We start from the raw sequence: 19,935 nt of genomic DNA on the forward strand, positions 1-19,935 counted from the left end.
GACAGGTCTGGAGTGAACCAAGGGCTATATCTATTCCTAGTTATACATTTTTTGAATGGAGCATGCTTATTTAAGATGGTGAGGAAGGCACTTTTAATGAATAACCAGGCATCCTCTACTGACGGAATGAGGTCAATGTCATTCCAGGATACCCTGGCCAGGTCGTTTAGAAAGGCCTGTTCGCTGAAGTGTTTTAGGGAGCGTTTGACAGTGATGAGGGGTGGTCGTTTGACCGCAGACCCATTACAGATGCAGGCAATGAGGCAGTGATCGCTGAGATCTTGGTTGAAAACAGCAGAGGTGTATTTGGAGGGCGAGTTAGTTAGGATGATATCTATGAGGGTGCTCGTGTTTACGGATTTGGGGTTGTACCTGGTAGGTTCATTGATAATTTGTGTGAGATTGAGGGCATCAAGCTTAGATTGTAGGATGGCCGGGGTGTTAGGCTTGTCCCAGTTTAGGTCTCCTAGCAGCACGAGCTCTGAAGATTGATGGGGGCCAATCAATTCACATATGGTCTCCAGGGCACAGCTGGGGGCAGAGGGTGGTCTATAGCAAGCAACAATGGTGAGAGACTTGTTTCTGGAAAGGTGAATTTTTAGAAGTAGAAGCTCATTGTTTGGTACAGACCTGGATAGTAAGACAGAACTCTGTAGGCTTTCTCTGCAGTAGATTGCAACACCGCCCCCTTTGGCAGTTCTATCTTGGTGGAAAATGTTATAGTTAGGGATGGAAATTTCAGGGGTTTTGGTGGTTTTCCTAAGCCAGGATTCAGACACGGCTAAGACATCCGGGTTGGCAGAATGTGCTAAAGCAGTGAATAAAGTAAACTTAGGGAGTAGGCTTCTATTGTTAACGTGCATGAAACCAAGGCTTTTACGGTCACAAAGTCAACAAATGAGAGCACCTGGGGAGTAGGAGTGGAGCTAGGCACTGCAGGTCTTGGATTCACCTCTACATCACCAGAGGAGAAGTAGGATAAGGGTATGACTAAAGGCTATAAGAACTGGTTCGTTCGAAACAGAGAGTAAGGGAGCAGGTTTCTGGGCACGATAGCATAGATTCAAGGCATAATGTACAGACAAAGGTATGGTAGGAAGAGAGTACATTGGAGGTAAACCTGGTCATTGAGTAATGATGAGAGAGATATAGTCTATAGAGACGTTTTAAACCAGGTGATGTCATCGCATATGTGGGAGGTGGAACAACATCGTTGGTTAAGGCATATTGAGCAGGACTAGAGGCTCTACAGTGAAATAAGACAGTAGTCACTAACCAGGACAGAAATGGACAAGGCATATTGATATTAGAGAGAGGCATGTGTAGCCAAGTGAACATATGGGTCCAGTGAGTGGTTGGGCTGGCTGGAGACATTGCATTTCAGACAGTTAGCAGGCCGAAGGGCCTTAGAGGGACATCACGATGGAGGAAGTCTGTTTTTGCCTCTTTGTGCAGTGATGTCGATAGACTAGTTGTGGAATTAGTAGGGTTCCAAGTACAGAGGGGTCCAAGTCCAATTTGCAAAATGGGTATAGTGGTCCAAGAAACAGGCCCATGGATCAGCTAACAGTCCAATATGCTATAAATAGCTAGCAGGCCGCCGTTAGCAGAATGGGCCTTCGGTGGGTGTCGCGCCTGAGGGGCCTGTTGGGCTCCTCGGGCAGATTACGTCGGTATTCCAGTCATGAAGGATCGGCAGGGTTCCATGCCCCGTACTGGCAGTAGAAGGGGTCTGGATATTGTATCCGAGGAGTGGGCTTCTGGAGTAGCCCAGGAGCCCTAGCCGGGAGATGGGTCTAGCATGGGCTAGCTGGTGCTTGTTCCGGGACGGAAACGTTAGCCAGGAGTAGTCAACCCGGGTTGCGGTTAGCTAGCAGCCACGATCCAGAAGGTTCAGAGTTTGCGGTAGGAATACCTGGGATATGGAGAGAAAAATAGGTCCGGTATGCTCTGGTTTGAAACGTGTTGTACGAACTGGCGAGAGCTTTCCGAGCTAAAGGTTAGCTGATGACCGCTAGCAGTGGTTAGCTGATGACCGCTAGCAGTGGTTAGCTGATGACCGCTAGCAGTGGTTAGCTGATGACCGCTAGCAGTGGTTAGCTGATGACCTCTAGCAGTGGTTAGCTGATGACCGCTAGCAGTGGTTAGATGACTGATAGCTGTTAGCTAGCTAGCTTCAGTTGAGGTATTCCAGTTCAGAGGTAAATAGAAATACTTTAGAAAAAAAACAGATCCACACCACATTGGGTGAGGCGGGTTGCAGGAGAGTATTTTGAAGTTGAGGTTTAGGAAAAATATTAAAAAGAATGCTAAGAAAAATATATACAAATATATTTACATGGGACGAGACAAGACAAAGACGTCTGACTGCTACGCCATCTTGGAATGGTATTTCCACAAATGAACTTTTAACAAGGCACACCTGTTAATTTAAATGCATTCCAGATGACTACATCATGAAGCTGGTTGAGAGAATGGCAAGAGTGTGCAAAGCTGTCAAGGCAATCTGTGGCTACTTTGAAGAATCTCAAATATATTTTGATTTGATTAACGCTTTTTTATTTTTTAAACTACATGATTCTTTGTGTTTTCATAGTTTGTCTTCGCTATTCTACAACGTAGAAAATAATAAAGAAAAAGGGAAAAACCCTGGAATTAGGTGTGTCAACTTTTGACTGGTACTGTTGATTCTTTAAGAATATAACTTGGAAATGCCTCAAGCTTAAACTGTACCCCATCTGCGTCTCAAATGGCACATATTGCAGTACTTTTGACCAGACTTCTATGCGTCCTGGTCAAAAGCAGTGCACTACAAAAAGGAATTGGGACCTAGCCACTTGGGGCCTAGCCGTTGCTTGGATGACAAAGTAATTAGCTGTGGCAAAAGCAAACAGACTGGTCTAGGATGATACGATAATTTGTTGCAGTGTCGGTCTACAGAAAGAGACACACAGAGAGAACAAAGGATTTCACATGGCTAACTCCTAAATGCCCAAAATGGGGATTTGATACAAAAGGTCCACTTGTGAGGTGGGAATAGTCCGTGGACACTTAAGGGACGGGTATGACGATTCTGTTTCATTTGGTGACCTCCGAGAGGACAGAAAACACACAACTAGATCTCTGAATATGTACATTTCTTAATGATGGTGTTTTGCATCCAATTCTTGTATAAAATTAATGAGTAAAGATAAAACTATTTGTGAAATGTAAGGTGATAAACCTTTTAATGAAGGAGAATTGTATTCCTTTAAAGTTTAACCAAGTCATTGGTTCGCCCCCCGTGAGCACAGACATGATCTGGCGTAATGGAACAGCCCTTTTCTACTGTTACGAATAAAAAACCCTCCCGAGGAAATCCTCTTCAAACCACAAAAGCCTCAGAGTCTGAAGGTTGCAATGGTTGTTCCTAACCATACCACGTGGAGCATTGGCTACACGGGTGGAAATGGTTCAACTCTTAGACTATCAATCCCGACAGAATTAGAGCAAATCTTAGATACTAATTACTAGTCTGCAGCTAGAAATTGTCAACCTGGGATGTGAAGACCGACAACTAGAGGTCGGCCGATTAATCGGAATGGCTGATTTAATTAGGGACGATTTCAAGTTTTCATAACAATTGGTAATCTGCATTTTTGGACACAGATTATGTCCGATTACATTGCACTCCACAGGAGACTGCATGGCAGGCTGACTACCTGTTATGTGAGTGCAGCAAGGAACCAAGGTGCATTAAACTTATCTTATAAAAAACAATCAATGATGATATTACTAGTTTATCTAGCTTCTCCTGGGTTGCATATAATCAATGCGGTGCCTGTTAATTTATCATTGAATCACAGCCTACTTCGCCAATGTGTACCTAACCATAAACATCAATGTCTTTCTTAAAATCAATACACAAGTATATATTTTTAAACCTGCATATTTAGTTTATTGCCCGCTAACATGAATTTCTTTTAACTGGGGAAATTGTGTCACTTCTCTTGCGTTCTGTGCAACAGTCAGTGTATATGCAGCAGTTTGGGCCGTCTGGCTTGTTTCAAACTGTGTGAAGACCATTTCTTCCTTACAAAGACAGCAAACTTCGCCAAACGGGGGATGATTTAACAGAAGCACATTTGCAAAAAAGGACAATCGTTGCACGAATGTACCTAACCATAAACATCAATGCCTTTCTTAAAATCAATACACAGAAGTATATATTTTTAAACCTGCATATTTAGTTAATAGAAATTCATGTTAGCAGGAAATATTAAATTGTCACTTCTCTTGCATTCATTGCGCTCAGTCATGGTATATGCAACAGTTTGGGCCGACTGGCTTGTTGCAAACTAATTTGCCAGAATTTTACATAATTATGACATAACATTGAAGGTTGTGCAATGTAACAGCAATATATAGACTTATGGATGCCACCCGTTGGATAAAATATGGAACGGTTCTGTATTTCACTGAAAGAATTAATGTTTTGTTTTTTTAAATGATAGTTTCCGGATTTTACCATATGAATGACCTAAGGCTCGTATGTGTGTTATTATATTATAATTAAGTCTGATTTGATAGAGCAGTCTGACTGAGCGGTGGTAGGCAGCAGCAGGCTCGTAAGCATTCATTCAAACAGCACTTTCCTGCATTTGTCAGCAGCTCGTCGCTGTGCTTCCAGCATTGCGATGTTTATGACTTCAAGCCTATCAACTCCCAAGATTAGGCTGGCAATACTAAAGTACCTATTAGAACATCCAATAGTCAAAGGTATATGAAATACAAATGGTATAGAGAGAAATAGTCCTATAATAACTACAACCTAAAACTTCTTACCTGGGAATGTTGAAGACTCATGTTAAAAGGAACCACCAGCTTTCATATGTTTTCATGTTCTGAGCAAGGAACTCAAACGTTAGCTTTTTTACATAGCACATGTTGCACTTTTACTTCTCCAACACTTTGTTTGTGCATTATTTAAACTAAATTGAGCATGCTTCATTATTTATTTGAGACTAAATTCATTTTATTGATGTGTTTTAAAATAAGTGTTCATTCAGTATTGTTGTAATTGTCATTAATACAAATATATATTTTTTAAATTACTAATTAAAAATCGGCATCGGCTTTTTTTGGTCCTCCAATCGGTATAGGCATTGAAAAATCATAAATCGGTCGACCTCTACTGACAACCCCTGAAACATCTATTCTATGAGAACATTTCGGAATGGTACCCTGAAGTATCCATTTTAACCACGTAAGACTTGATCTTCAGGGAGGCAGAGAGCGAGAGAGACTCGTATGAACTCTGACAGACGGACGATTCCACAACGACACACTGAGCGTAAATATATATTGATTGCAGTTATTCCCGAATGAGTGAGCAGTCATGTGCAAAGGATTAGCATTTCAATTAATATAATTATCAACTGTAGTGATTCCTTTTGTTGGTCTTTCCCGTTGTTCAGTCCACACCTACTTCCCTTTGTCCACCAAGCAGTCATATTGGCTTAGCCCACTGGGGTACCTCCCCAATCATTTCCTTGTAACCATATCTGTTTGTTTATGCTAATTGATCAGATAAAGATCTGAAGTTATATTAGGAAAATTATAACTTTAATCTTAAGATTTCCTTGGTGCCCCGACTTCCTAGTTAATTACATTTACATGATTAGTTTAATCGCATAATAATAATTACAGAGAAGTGATTTGATAAACAAGTCTTCACTTTTAATGATGCCAAAGACACGACCCTTGCTAGACCTGTCAAAAGTTCTCTCTAAGTGCAGAATGGAGTCCACAACCAGCCTGATTCGCAAGTCAAAAAGTTCAGTAAACGCAGTTGTCAGATCCTGGACAGTGATGAGGCTCCAGTCGGGAAAGAACAGGCAGTCAAACGGGAACAAGAGGACAGGGCTGTCCTACCCAAGAAGGAAAAGGTAGACTACATTTCCCACCACATTTTCTTCTCTATGTAAACCCTCTCTATTAAGGAGATTATTTGCACACCCTGCACTGGGCCTGTATTCACAAAGCGCCTCATAGTAGGATCAGGTCCCCCCTGACCATGTAATCTTATTCATTAGAATCTAAAAGGCAAAACGGGTTCTAGATCAGCACTCCTACTTTAAGACCCTTGATACATATAGCCCCTGGTCTATGCAATTAAAGACGAGGCAACGTGTGTGTGCACGCACGTGTGTGTGCACGCACGTGTGTGTGGATCTGAGTAAGAACTTTTTTCTTTCCCCCACAGGATGAAGTATTCAAGGCACTCCCCACCCCCCTGTACCCTGCTGCTGCCCCCGTCACTCCTGCTACACCGGTGACCCCAGCTGCCACCCCTGAAACTGCCACGTCCACCTCACCTTCAGTAATACTCAAGCGCCGGACCGGTCAGTCTCTAAACAAGTCCATCAGCCTCTAATAACACGCTGTTAACTGTCCATGTTATCTAGTGCAGCTTGCATTTTCAAAGGTGTTTGAAAAATGAAAAAAAAAACTCACATCTGGTCTTACTCGTTGCAGGTGCGTGGGAATTATTACTAAAAGTAAAGAGAAGCTTGCACACAAGTTGTTTGAAAAAGGAATTAGGCTGCATAATTGCACACGTGCTCAGTAGTAATGTATCTCTATTTTTCTATTTCTATTTATCTCTGTAGCAAGGAAGCCGTTCCCAAAGAGAGAGCTGGACAGCAGGAGTGGCAGTGAGGAGGTGGTGAAGGAAGAACAAGGACCTCAGAAAAAAAGAGCACGGGTTGACAAAACACAGGACAGCACAGGTAAGGTTATTTTCCTCCATTACAAGTGTGTTGCTTCCTACCCCTTGTATTGCATCACTCTCTCTCTGTCGAGAATGAAGAGGAAGCGATGGAGGTGGGAGGAGAGGGAAAAAAGTGTGGGTACGCCTAAGGTAGAGCCGAAAAAAAACAGAGCAGAAAGAGACAGGTGAAGAGAAGACTAAAGACGAAGAGAAGGAGAAAGAAATTGATGTGAAAGAGACCATGACCGAGAAGGGGGAGGATGATGGAAAGAAGTTGGATGGAAAAGGGAAAAAGCCGTAAAACTCAAAAGATGGCAGTAAAGGATGACAAAGAAAAGCAGAAAAGTCCTAAAAATGAAAAGGCAGTAAAGGAGACGAAAGAAACTGAGGACAAAGTGTCAAAGCCCCCAAGCCAAGAAAGCCCCTATCAGCAATTTCTTTGAGATTTTTCCCCACACACTTACTTCCTCCCTAGCACTGAAACATCCTATATGAATGAGTTTGCTCTCTGCAGTTTGTTTAGAAGAAACAAGTGTGTCAAATGGCATCCTATTCCCTATATAGTGCACTACTTTTGACCAGACTTTTGACTAAACAATTTTAGTGCATTATATAGGGTGCCATTTGGGCCTTAACCTAACTTTGCTATGGGAAGTTTAGAAGAAATCTGTAGTGGTGTAAGAGGCTTATAAGCTGCAGAGATGGCAGTGGAACAAGTAAATGGAACATGCTTTGTACTTCTCTGTTATCTAGCTCCCAGGAAAGCAGCTGTGAAGATGGAGAAACCAGAGGAGTAAAAGCGTGGAAGACAAATAGGAGTAAAAGCGTGGAAGACAAATAGGAGTAAAAGCGTGGAAGACAAAAAAAAAGTGCGGAAGACAAAGGAGAAGAGTGAGGGAGAAGGAAAGCTGAGCACAGAGAAGGGGAAAAGGTGGCTAGTATCACTGAGGACGTTAAAGACAAGAAAGGGTAAGAGGGAGACAACTGCCGATAATGCATATATTTACTTTACACCAGCGGTCACCAACCGATCTCCAAGCCATTCCTTTTTTTATTATCGTTTTGTACTTTTTACCCGTTTTTCCTCCCCAATTTTGTGATATCCAAGTGGTAGTTAGTCTTGTCCCATCGCTGCGACAGTCGAGAGCCATGCGTCCTCCAAAAAACCACCCTGCCAAGCCGCATGGCTTCTTGACACACTGCTCCCTTAACCCGGAAACCAGCTGCACCACTGTGTCTGAGGAAACACCGTTCAGCTGGGCTACACCATTTTGTGATGCAAAACATGGGCTGGGCTACATGATGCATGCGACTGATTTGAAAGAGTTGCACACAGAAAAAGGCATGTGCTGTGCATCATTCACAAGTGATAATACTCTCACCATTCAGACTATTTTCAATTTAAATGTTGTCTTTAAATGTGTGTGAAATTTGTTTCGATTTCAAATGGGATATTTATCATGCACTTGTCAGAGCAGGGGCAGTGTAAAAACGAAAGACGCCATCAGTATGCACTTGAATAGTAAAGGACCCTTTTCCCACTGTTCATTTTCATGCCAGCCAGGTAGGCTACTCTAGTTGTAAAGATTTTAAAAAATGCTTAATCTATGGAAAGTTGAGAAATAAATATAATAGTCCTAGCCTATAGAAAGCTAAATGGGTCCTCTATTAAAAAGAGGCCATCAACTCTGTTGTCTCATGCAATTGCCTTGCCTATGGAAATGTTGTGCAACGAACACTTTATTCCATGCATCAACCAGTTATGAGGAGCTGGCTCTCGCTGCCAAACAGGTGATCCTATTCCACTCAAACTCAGAATACCAGGGCACTCATAAAGTGTCATTTCATTTGTATTGATGTCAGAGTGATTTAGAAGGACAATAGAGTGCTGAGTACCGGCCATTAGCGACTGGCTGTTAGCAAGTTTGGGAGGCTACTAATGACCATCAGAGACATCAGAGCACAGTTTTGGAGAAGCCTAGATACCGTGACTCGAAATGGTCATGTGGAATTTCACTGCGGTCATGACTCCTGACTACCTACATGTATGTACATATTACCTCGACACCGAGGTAATAGGTGGTATTACAGTTAAGTGGTAGTACAGAGGAGAAAAATCCCAAGGAAATCAAGTTAGTGGCAGCTGTACAAATAACTAATCCAAAGGACTTTGACTTTTCAAACAAATCAAATTTTATTTGTCACATGCGCCGAATACAACATGCAGTTTTGAGAAGATATCTCCCCCCAAAATAAGAGATAAGAATAACAAATCATTAGAGCAGCAGTAAATAACAATAGCGGGGCTATATACCGGGGGTACCGGTACAGAGTCAATGTGCGGGGGCACCGGTGTCGAGGTAATATGTACATGTAGGTAGAGTTAAAGTGACTTGCATAGATAAGAGTAGCAGCAGCAGCGTTCCAGATGGGGTGGGGGGGCAATGAAAATAGTCTGGGCAGCCATTTCATTAGCTGTTCAGGAGTTTTATGGCTTGAGGGTAGAAGCTATTTAGGAGGCTCTGGGACCTAGACTTGGCACTCTGGTACCGCTTGCCGAGTGAGAGAGAACAGTCTATGACTAGGGTGGCTGGAGTCTTTGACTATTATTCTGACACTGACTGGTATAGAGGTCCCGGATGGCAGAAAGCTTGGCCCCAGTGATGTACTGGGCCCTACGCACTACCCTCTGTAGTGTTCTTGCCGTCGGAGACAGAGAAGTTGCCATATCAGGCAGTGATGCAACCCATCAGGATGCTCTCGATGGTGCAGCTGTAAAACCTTTTGAGGATCTGAGGACCCATGCCAAATATTTTCAGTCTCCTGAGGGGGTGGGGGGGGGGGGGGGGGGGGAATAGGTTTTGTTGTGCCCTCTTCACGACTGTCTTGGTGTGCTTGGACCATGTTAGTTTGTTGGTGATGTAGACGCCAAGGAACTTGAAGCTCTCAACGTGCTCCACTACAGCCCTGTCGATGAGAATGGGGGCATGCTCGGTCCTCCTTTTCTTGTAGTCCACAATCATCTCCTTTGTCTTGATCACGTTGAGGGAGAGATAAGCTGTCTCATCATTGTCGGTGATGAGGCCTACCACTGTTGTGTCATCAGCTAACTTAATGATGGTGTTAGAGTCGTGCAGTCATGAGTGAACAGGGAATACAGGAGGGGACTAAGCACACACCAGAAGGGGCCCCAGTGTTGAGGATCAGCGTGGCGGTTGTGTTGTTACCTACCCAGTTGCAGAGGGAGGTGTTTAGTCCCAGGGTCCTTAACTTAGTGATGAGCTTTTAGGGCACTATGGTGTTGAACGCTGAGCTGTAGTCAATGAATAGCATTCTCACATAGGTGTTCCTTTTGTCCAGGTGTGAAAGGGCAGTGTGGAGTGCAATAGAGATTGCATCATCTGTGGATCTGTTGGTGCGGTATGCAAATTGGAGTGGGTCTCCGGTTTCTGGGAAAATAGTGTTGATGTAAGCCATGACCAGCCTTTCAAAGCATTGCATGGCTACAGAAGTGAGTGCTACGGGTCGGTAGTCATATAGGCAGGTTACCTTAGTGTTCATGGGCACAGGGACTATGGTGGTCTACTTGAAAAATGTTGTTATTACAGACTCAGTCAGGGATAGGTTGAAAATGCCAGTGAAGACACTTGCCAGTTGGTCAGCGCATGCTCAGGGTGCACGTCCTGGTAATCCGTCTGGCCCTGCGGCCTTGTGAATGTTGACCTGTTTAAAGGTCTTACTCACATCGGCCAAGGAGAGCGGGATCACACAGTTGTCCTGAACAGCTGATGCTCTCATGCATGTTTCAGTGTTACTTTCCTCGAAGCGAGCATAGTAGTTATTTAGCTTGTCTGGTAGGCTCGTGTCACTGGGCAGCTCTCGGCTGTGCTTCCCTTTGTAGTCTGTATTAGTTTGCAGGCCCTGCCACATCCGACAAGCGTCGGAGCCGGTGTAGTACGATTCGATCTTAGTCCCATATTGACACTTTGCCTATTTGATGGTTCGTCGGAGGGCATAGCAGAATTTCTTATAAGCTTCCGGGTTAGATTCCCGCTCCTTGAAAGCGTAGCTCTATCCTTTAGCTCAGTGTGAATGTTTCCTGTAATCCATGGCTTCTGGACGACATCCTCAATGAACTTATTGATAAAGCCAGTGACTGATGTGGTGTACTCCTTCCATGCCATCTGAAGAATCCCTGAACATATTCCAGTCTGTGCTAGCAAAACAGTCTTGTAGTTTAGCATCTGCTTCATCTGACCACTTGTTTTATAGACCGAGTATCTGGCGCTTCCTGCTTTTCATTTTTGCTTGTAAGCAGGAATCAAGAGGATAGAATTATGGTCAGATTTGCCAAATGGAGAGCTTTGTATGTGTCTCTGTGTGGAGTAAAGGTGTTCTAGAATTTTCTCCATCTGGTAGCACATTTAACATGCTGATATTACAGTTAATTATGTCCCGTTGGTTTCAGTTCATACCATTTATTTTCCAGCGATTGAACGTTAGCTAGCTGGACGGAAGGCAAAGGCAGATTAGCCACTCGTCGCCTGATCCTCACAAGGGATCTTGATCTCTTTCCGCAAAATCAGTTTCCTTTTCCAGTGAGTCACAGGGATCTGGGCCTGGTCTAGTGTCTATATGCCTCCCGTCTGACTCATTGAAGAAGAACTCTTTGTACAGTTTGAGGTGAGCAATCCCAGTTCCAATGTCCAGAAGCTCCTGTGGTCATAAGAGAAGGTGGCAGCAACATTATGTACAAAACAAGTTACGAACAACGCTAAAAAAAACAATAGCATGGTTGGCTAAGAGCCGATGCATAAAGCTAACACAATATGATGCCCTGTCACCTTATTAATTCAGTCGCTTAATTTGATTAACTAGCAAGTGAAATTTAGGGGTCACATTAAAGCGGAACACAGGAGAACACAGGAGAAAAATAACGCATAACATTTATTTTTGTAAAAACAAAATGTAAAAATGCTTCTTATTGTAATTTTTGCTTGGCATCAGTCTAATTTCGTGCATCAGTTGCAGTTCTCCACTCAAATGAGAATTCGCTAACGAGCATTCAATCAGCAGACAGCGCTCGAACTGCTGTGTAGCTACTTTTCTCTCGTAAAACACAAGTGTAACTTTAAGCAAAACATTAGGAAATTGAGCTGGCTACATTCTTGGCTACATTCTTTCTATGATAAACATTAGCTATATATATATATATATATATATATATATATAATGGCCATGCATTGTTTTTGTAAAAAAAATAAATTGTATATTGTAAACTCGTTTACTTTTGTGGCTGCCAGCCAAATAACGTTAGCAATGCACTTATTTTGCCATCGGATGAAAATGAAGCTATTTTCTGCCGAATGTGTTGCAAAAATGTATTTTCTGTCTAGGATAAAACGCGACCCCTGTCAATACACAGCTGCACTCACCTGCTCCCGCTTTCTCCATCTGTGTCAAACACATGGCTGGCTCAACTGTTCTGGTGAACTACGGTAAGCTTCAGAATGTGACAGGTGAAATTAACTCCATCTGCTTTTTTCTCCTAAAGTATTGCACAAGTAACTGCAGGTATTTACTTAAACTAGCTACACATATTAAAATGTATTAACTTTAAAGAAATGGTTAACGGTATTGACAAATAATCCCGTGGCTTTTCCAAAATACCCGGATATACGGTGTTTACCGTCCATGCCTATAACTTCCATCGTCAGCTAAGTAAAATACATGAGCCTAAAGTCGACAAATAAAAATGGTAGAAAATGTATTTTTTCTAATGCAGGTTCTTTCAATCGCGTTCATCTCTACTCCGCCCGTCTGCCTCCCTTTCTATCGGTCTTGTGAAGTGCAACATTGTGTCAAATCAATCAACTGGGTCCCACCCAAAGCTGTGACATTGTATCAACTAGCCTATTCCGGGCCAGCAGTTTCCTGCACTACAGCTGTTTTTGCGCAAGGGAAAAGTGTTCAGGTATTTTATGTTTCCACTGGATATATAGGATCATCAGCTCGTAATATTTTGCTCTTTCACACAGAGTCTTGGTGATTGTCGAGGCCAGGAGAGTGTTGGAAAGATTTTTTCAAATACTGTGAGGAACTATTACTGTCATTCACAATGAATGAAAAAATAAAACTTTGTTGACTTACTGTCGAGGTGAAGAAAAAAATACTGAGAAGCTCAGCTCATTAGTGGTGGTGCGTAAAGACAATCAGAAATCAGACAATCCCAGCAGCGTTGCCGTTTTTGACACTCAAACCGGTGCTCCTGGCAGCTACTACCATACCCCGTTCAAAGGCACTTAAATCTTGTCTTGCCCATTCACCCACCGAATGGCACACAATCAATGTCACAAGGCTTAAAAATAATTTGAACTGTCTCATCCCCTTCATCTATACTGATTTGAAGTGGATGATTTAACAGGTGACGTCAGTAAGGGATCATAGCTTTCAGCTGGATTCACCGAGTCAGTCTGTCATGGAAAGAGCAGGTGTTCCTAATGTTTTGTATACTTAATAAAAAAAATAAAAATATGGTACTGGGCTACCTTCAGACAAGTCCTGTGGGGCTTGTCCTAGAGCAAAACACCATTCCATTAAGGGGTCATATTAGTGTGTAGGCGAAACCGTACAGGCGTTTTTGTGAGAAGACTGAATATTGGGTTGTCTCATGGTCTGACAAACACTGCTGTAGCTCGGCCAACTTCCACCACAGATGTGGAAGACCACTATTGGCGGATGCGGTGGATTGAGATGCATCCCATGCAAAATACCAGATATTTCTAGATTAAACAGACACATTTTGAAGGGGATTTTTTATTAGTATGCTAATTAGATTTATTTGGTTCCTACCCTGTCACAATAACGCTTCCCTGGCATTTTCATTAATTGTCACGTCAAACACTATTCAAATTGCCCACTCTTATATTCTAACTATAGAATATATTATGCTAATTATATTTATATGATTCCAACTGTTCACCCAAATGTTTTGCTCTAAATTGCAAGTCAAATCGCAACATTTGGTTAAAAATAAGGCCTAGATTGTTTTTTCCCCCCCAATTTCGTGGTATCCAATTGGTAGTTAGTCTTGTCTCATCACTGCAACTCCCTTACGGACTCGGGAGAGGCGAAGGTCGAGAGCCGTGCATCCTCTGGAACAACCCAAGCCGCACTGCTTCTTGATACTAGGCCTTAACCCGGAAGCCAGCCGCACCAATGTGTCGGAGGAAACAACGTTCACCTGGCGACCGTGTCAGCGTGACCTGCGCCCGGCCCGCCACAGGAGTTGCTAGTGCGCGATGGGACAAGGACATCCCTGCCGGCCAAACCCTCCCCTAACCCTGACGAAGCTGGGCCAATTGTGCTCTGCCCCATGGGTCTCCCGGTATCTCTAGTGGCACAGCTAGCACTGTGACGCAATGCCTTAGACCACTGTGCCACTCAGGAGGCCCTATGGCCTAGATTGTTTGTCCATATCATCCAGCCTACGTGAGTATGGAAATTAACAACAACAACAAAAAATGCAGACATTGATCAAATGTATTTTTGGTTGAATTGAACAGTATAAAACAGTCAGAATGGAGAAATACCTATTTGAAATCACTTGTATGTGTTATCACCCAAGGGTCACACACTACTCATGAAGCAAATGTAGAATACCGGCAATTGTTTTTCAAATACCGTGATATGATGTTCTGGCCATATCGCCCAGCCCTATATGCATGTACATTTCTCAGGGTGCTTCCCTAATGGCAACCTATTCCCTATAAAGTGCACTACTTTTTACCTGAATGTTTTCTTCATTGAGTTGAATACTGCACTGTATACTGTATTAATGTCAGTGGTTTCTCCCACCAGAGAGAAGACGGACCAGGCCCAGTACGACCCGTCCAGACCCAACTACTACCCGGTGGACCACGCCTGCTGGGGGTGGGGACAGAGGTACGTTCAACCCCCTTGTCACAATTCCACACCCCTCTGTTATATACCTCAACCTGGGTCGTGTTCACTAGGTACTAAACTAAAGCAAAGGGGGCGAATCGGAGAGGGACTAACAAATGCTTGTTTTAATTTTCTGTTCCAAACTGTTTTGTACAGTGTGCATTTATGAATACTAAATATTGAACAACCTGCACAATACTTTGATTTACATAATGTCTCTCAATGGAGGTGTTTTGACTCATTTTCTCTTTCACAGGGTCCCTTATTCAGCTGTTGCACGTACCTTTGAGAAGATTGAGGAAGACTGGCAGATAAGGGAAATTTAATATACCTCCGAAGTTGTGACTGTTTGTTCTTGTGTAATTTTTCCTTATACTTCGTCTTACATACTAATTGCATTCCTTTTTTTGCCAGCTTGAGGAGCATTGAAACATTATCAAATCTTCTACGCTCTGATAATCCTCTCTCCAGATGAAATAGTTTTTAGCTTTTTCCCTAATGTTTGTGCATGTGGAGCTGGCAGCAACTACATGAGCTATTGGCCCAGTTGCAGGATGCAACCTAACATATTGAGATGAGTCAGATGGTCTGTGTCCCAAATGGCATCCTATTTCCTACATGGTGCAGTTCTTTTGACCAGAACCCTGGTCAAAAGTAGTGCATTATATAAGGAAGAGGGTGCTTATAAGCTCTGGTAAAAAGTAGTGCCCTATAGGGAGTGATTTGGGATGCAACCAGAGTGTAGATGAGTCCAATGTGTGTGCTGAGTTGAGTTTTCTCTCTTTCTCTTCTTCCTCAGAGGACCTGCTGAGCTGTGTTTACCTGTGTCTCAATCAGTTGGGTCCTGCTTACCTGGGACTGGAGCTGGGAGTGGGAGAAACTGTACTGATGAAAGCTGTTGCCCAAGCAATTGGTAAAGGACATACACTTGTGTGCGTGCACACACATAAACTGTTGCCCAAGTAACTGATATGACACACGTACTCAAACACATCTTTGTTATTAATTCTCTTACTTTGCTTTCGGGCTTAGAATTCTATCACATCTTACTGTTTTTATTATTCTTGTTGCCAGGGCGACAGTTGGACAAAATCAAGGCGGAGGCTGCAGAGAAGGGCGATTCGGGGTTGGTGGCGGAGAGTTCCCGTAGCAACCAGAGAATGTTCCAGCCAGCTAATCTGACGGCAGGGGGCGTGTTCAACAAACTGAAAGACATCAGGAACATGAGTAGGAACTCTGAGTTGTCTGTCTTTGTCTGTCTGATGTTTACATGAACATCCTCAATGTTTTTGATACATTTACTGATTAAAAACCAGTCTTCTGCTGTCCAGGAAATGGAATGATGAGTTGATTTGTAATCAGTCTAGAATTTGATGAAAGGCATGGATTCCGTTACGCTTTTTGTCAGTTAGATACTAATATCTAGTGTGCATCTCAAATGGCATCCCTATATAGTGCACTACTTTTGACTTGGGCCCTGGTCAAAAGTAGTGCACTATATACAGTATATGCTAAGTATTCATACCCCTTATTCCAAATGTTGTTACAGCCTGAATTCAAATTGATTCATATTTTTTGCTCACCCGTCAACACACAATACCCCATAATGACAAAGGGAAAATGTTTTTATAAATGTTTGCAAATGTATTGAAAATTAAATATAGATATATCATTTACATAATTATTCACACCCCTTTGCTATGGCACTCCCAATTGAGCTCAGGTGCATCCGATTTCCTTTGATCATCCTTGATGTCACTACAACTTGATTGGAGTCATCCTGTGTCCAATTCAGCTGTTTGGACATGAATTTGAAAGACAAACACCTGTCTATATAAGGTCCCATAGTTGACAGTGCATGTCAGAGCAGAAACTATACCATGCTGTCCAAGAAACTGTCCGTAGATCTCTGAGATAGTACTGTGATGAGGCATATATCTGGGGAAGGGTATAACACAATTTATTATAGTGTTGAAAGTTTCCAAGAGCACAGCGGTCTCCATCATTGGAAAATTGAAAAAATCTGGAACTACCCAGACTCTGCCTAGAGCTGGCCGTCCGACCAAACTGAGCAACCGGGCAAGAAGGACCTTGGTCAGGGAGATGACCAAGGACCCAATGACCACTCTGACAGAACTACAGAGTTCCTTTGGTTATGATGGGAGAACCTGCCAGACTGAAGCCACTTGAGAAACAGGCACATGCTGGCACGTCCAGAGTTTGTAAAAAGGCATGTGAAAGACTATTTTAACCATTTTGCCTGAGTGCAAAGCTTTGTCTGGAGAAAACCAGGCACAGCACATACTTACTGTAAAGCATGGTGGTGGCAGCGTCATGCTATGGGGATGCTTTTCACCTGCAGGGACTGGGAGAATGGTAAGGCTGGAGGGGGAAAAATGAATGTAGCCATACAGGCAAATCCTCGATGAGAACCTGCTTCAGAGTGCAAACGACCTTAGACTGGGGTAAAGATTTATTGTTCCAACAGGACAATGACCACAAAAAATACAGCCAAAGCAATGCTAGAATGGCTTCAGATCAAGAATGTGAAAGATTTTGGTGGCCCAGCCAAAGCAAGACTTAAATCCCATTAAAAATCTGTGGAAAGACTTGAAGATTGCTGTAAGCCTCTCCCCATCGAACTTAAGAGTGTGAAGAAGCCGTAGCGGCAGATCGAACAGTGAGACAGACAGGATGTTCTGGTGCTCACCTCTCTTAGAGGCTTTTATTTACAAAATTAAGAGGTGCCGGACGAAATGGCTAATACACTTTGTGCAGAAAATAATAAAGAGGGCATTGACAAAGACTTTAATAAATCAAAGATATTCAAGGTATAAACCATTTCCAGCAACAACTCCATGCCTATAACACATTTAAGGTATGGCTCTGAGCGCCTAAGTACTCTTTCCAAGAACTCCCTTCCGCTAGGAATCATATCATGATATGCCCAAAACGCAGTTCTACCATAGATGCATACAGTAATTTGCCATGGACATATAACATAAACAACAATTTTACATAAACACACACTTCAATAACTTGTGCCATAACGTCTTCTTTAAGTCACACAATTCACATTCATGACGTAGCTCACCCTCGGGATAATTCATCACTTTGGTTAATCCCATCAACCAATGAAATGTTCTTCGAAGACGCAGAATAATTTGTGTCATGCGTAATGCACACCGGCACAGAGCTTCAAACAAACACATCAGGTAGGTTATATTTTATGATTATTCTCTACCAACACATATCGTTATTCGAGTAATATATTTACTTTGCTAGAGCATGTACGTTTTAAATGGGCAGCTTTAACACGGTAGAACATTGGTAACAAGTTACATTGTTTTAGTAACTGCCGTGCGCAACTAACACTTGACTTCGGCACTTTATGTCAAAGTATTGTTGGCAAACGGAATGCGCAACTCTAACCAACTCTTGTTTTCAGGTTTCTTGGTTATACCTTGAAGAGATACAATAGCCCTTCTACCAATTAGTTTCATTGTCTATAAGTCATGGACATGCGCTCTAAAACAGAGTTTAAGAAAATCTGCAAGTAAGAATGGGAGAAAATCCCCAAATCTAGATGTACAAAACTGATATAGGCATACAAAAGCTGTAGTCGCCGCAAAAGGTGTTTTTGCAAAGTATTGACTCCGGTGTGAAGACTTATGTAAACGAGAGATGTCTGTATTTAATTTTCAATACATGCGCAAAATTTCAAAACTTTTTCAATTTCGGATATTGTGTGTAGCTGGGTAAGCAAACAATTATATTTAGTCCATTTTGAATTTAGGCTGTAACACAACAAAATGTGGAATAAATCAAGAGCTCTGAATACTTTCTGAAGGCGGGTGACGTTTGGGACATAAGCCCTAGTCCTGTGGTAGTTCTTTGCTCCTTTTCTCTGTATCCTCTTTCCTTTCGCATCCTCTCCTTTCCCACGCTCCAGCTGAATCTCTTGGCGCTCTCTCTGCAGGCCATGAATAAGAAGATTGACATCATCAAAGGTCTCTATGTAGCCTGCGCTTCTCTGAGGCCAGATACATTGTCAGGTAATCTGCCTTCACTTTACTACTGGTCAACCTGAGCATGTCTCCCAAATGGCTCACTACCTTTGACCAGAGCCCTATTGGCCAGAAGCAGTATACTACAAAGGGAATAGGGTGCCTTTTGGGATGTACTTAGCACTTGTCGGTCTGCACTCATTACTGGCCTTCTGTTAAAATGTTCATGTCATGCATTTTTGGTTCCAAGCACCTTTTACATTTTGTAAAAATTTGTAATGGTTTAGATGAGGATTTAGAGTGGAGCATGTTTACCATTTTGGGACACACTGATTCACTCTATTGACTGACTCTTCCTGATGATGTTTTCTTGTTTGTCCACTCCAGTGTGATGCCCAACTATGATGTCATCATCCCAGTACTGATGGAGGGCATATATGAACTGCCCGAACACTGCAAACTCACCCCAGGTACAGTACTTTGTGTTTGTGTGTGCTGATTTATGACACCCTCCTCTCCCCCACCTCCGTTGTGTCATTTAGGCCCATGCTGGCTCACCCCCCCCCCCCCACACCCAAAGGTGTAGGAGAGGGGATGAAGAGGTTCGACGAAGCCGCCTTCACCTGCGAGTACAAGTATGACGGAGAAAGAGCACAGGTGTCTGTTTTCTCACATGCCCACTTACTGTGTGTGTGTGTCAACTGTGTGCCCTAGTTAGAAAACAGACATGATGCTGTTGGGCTGTGTTAGCCCCTCCCAGTGGAGGCATTGGAGAGAGCAGTGTAATTCTCTATTTATCCTTCCTCAATTTCTCCTAACCTCTCTCCTCACATTCTCAAAGCACATTGGAGCAGAAGATCTGTCTTCCTCCGCTAGAACCTTCTCCAATGCGTTTTGAGGAGGAGGTCGAGAAGATTGAGGCCAGGAGTCAGAAAAATACAATGGAAATTCACTTGGGATTCACCCAGAGAGCAGTGTAACACCTATTCTTTGTGCCTTTAAACTGCAGTGTGACTCCTGAAATGGCCAGCAGATGGAACCCTAAGATGCTGGCATCTGGAGCTTCTGTCATACAGTTGGGCTCTGTCAATTCGTCTTTCTGTGATTCCTAGCATTCTATCTCCTCAAATTATTCTCAACCATATTGAAGTAGAAGAGCTAAGGCCCTTCTTCTCCAGTGGGTTTTGAGAAGGGGGTGAGGAGAGAGGATGCGAGGAAGAATCGATTGAGAAA

At 42.8% G+C, this 19,935-nt stretch overlaps 1 pseudogene; it reads left to right on the top strand.

Moving 5' to 3' along the window:
• The first annotated feature begins 1,338 nt into the window (after positions 1 to 1,338).
• The window catches only part of LOC139377085 (DNA ligase 1-like), a 32,604-nt pseudogene continuing 14,007 nt past the window's right edge, over positions 1,339 to 19,935 (top strand).

Source organism: Oncorhynchus clarkii, chromosome 20 (genome assembly GCF_045791955.1).
Source record: "Oncorhynchus clarkii lewisi isolate Uvic-CL-2024 chromosome 20, UVic_Ocla_1.0, whole genome shotgun sequence".
NCBI classification, from domain to species: Eukaryota; Metazoa; Chordata; class Actinopteri; order Salmoniformes; family Salmonidae; genus Oncorhynchus; species Oncorhynchus clarkii.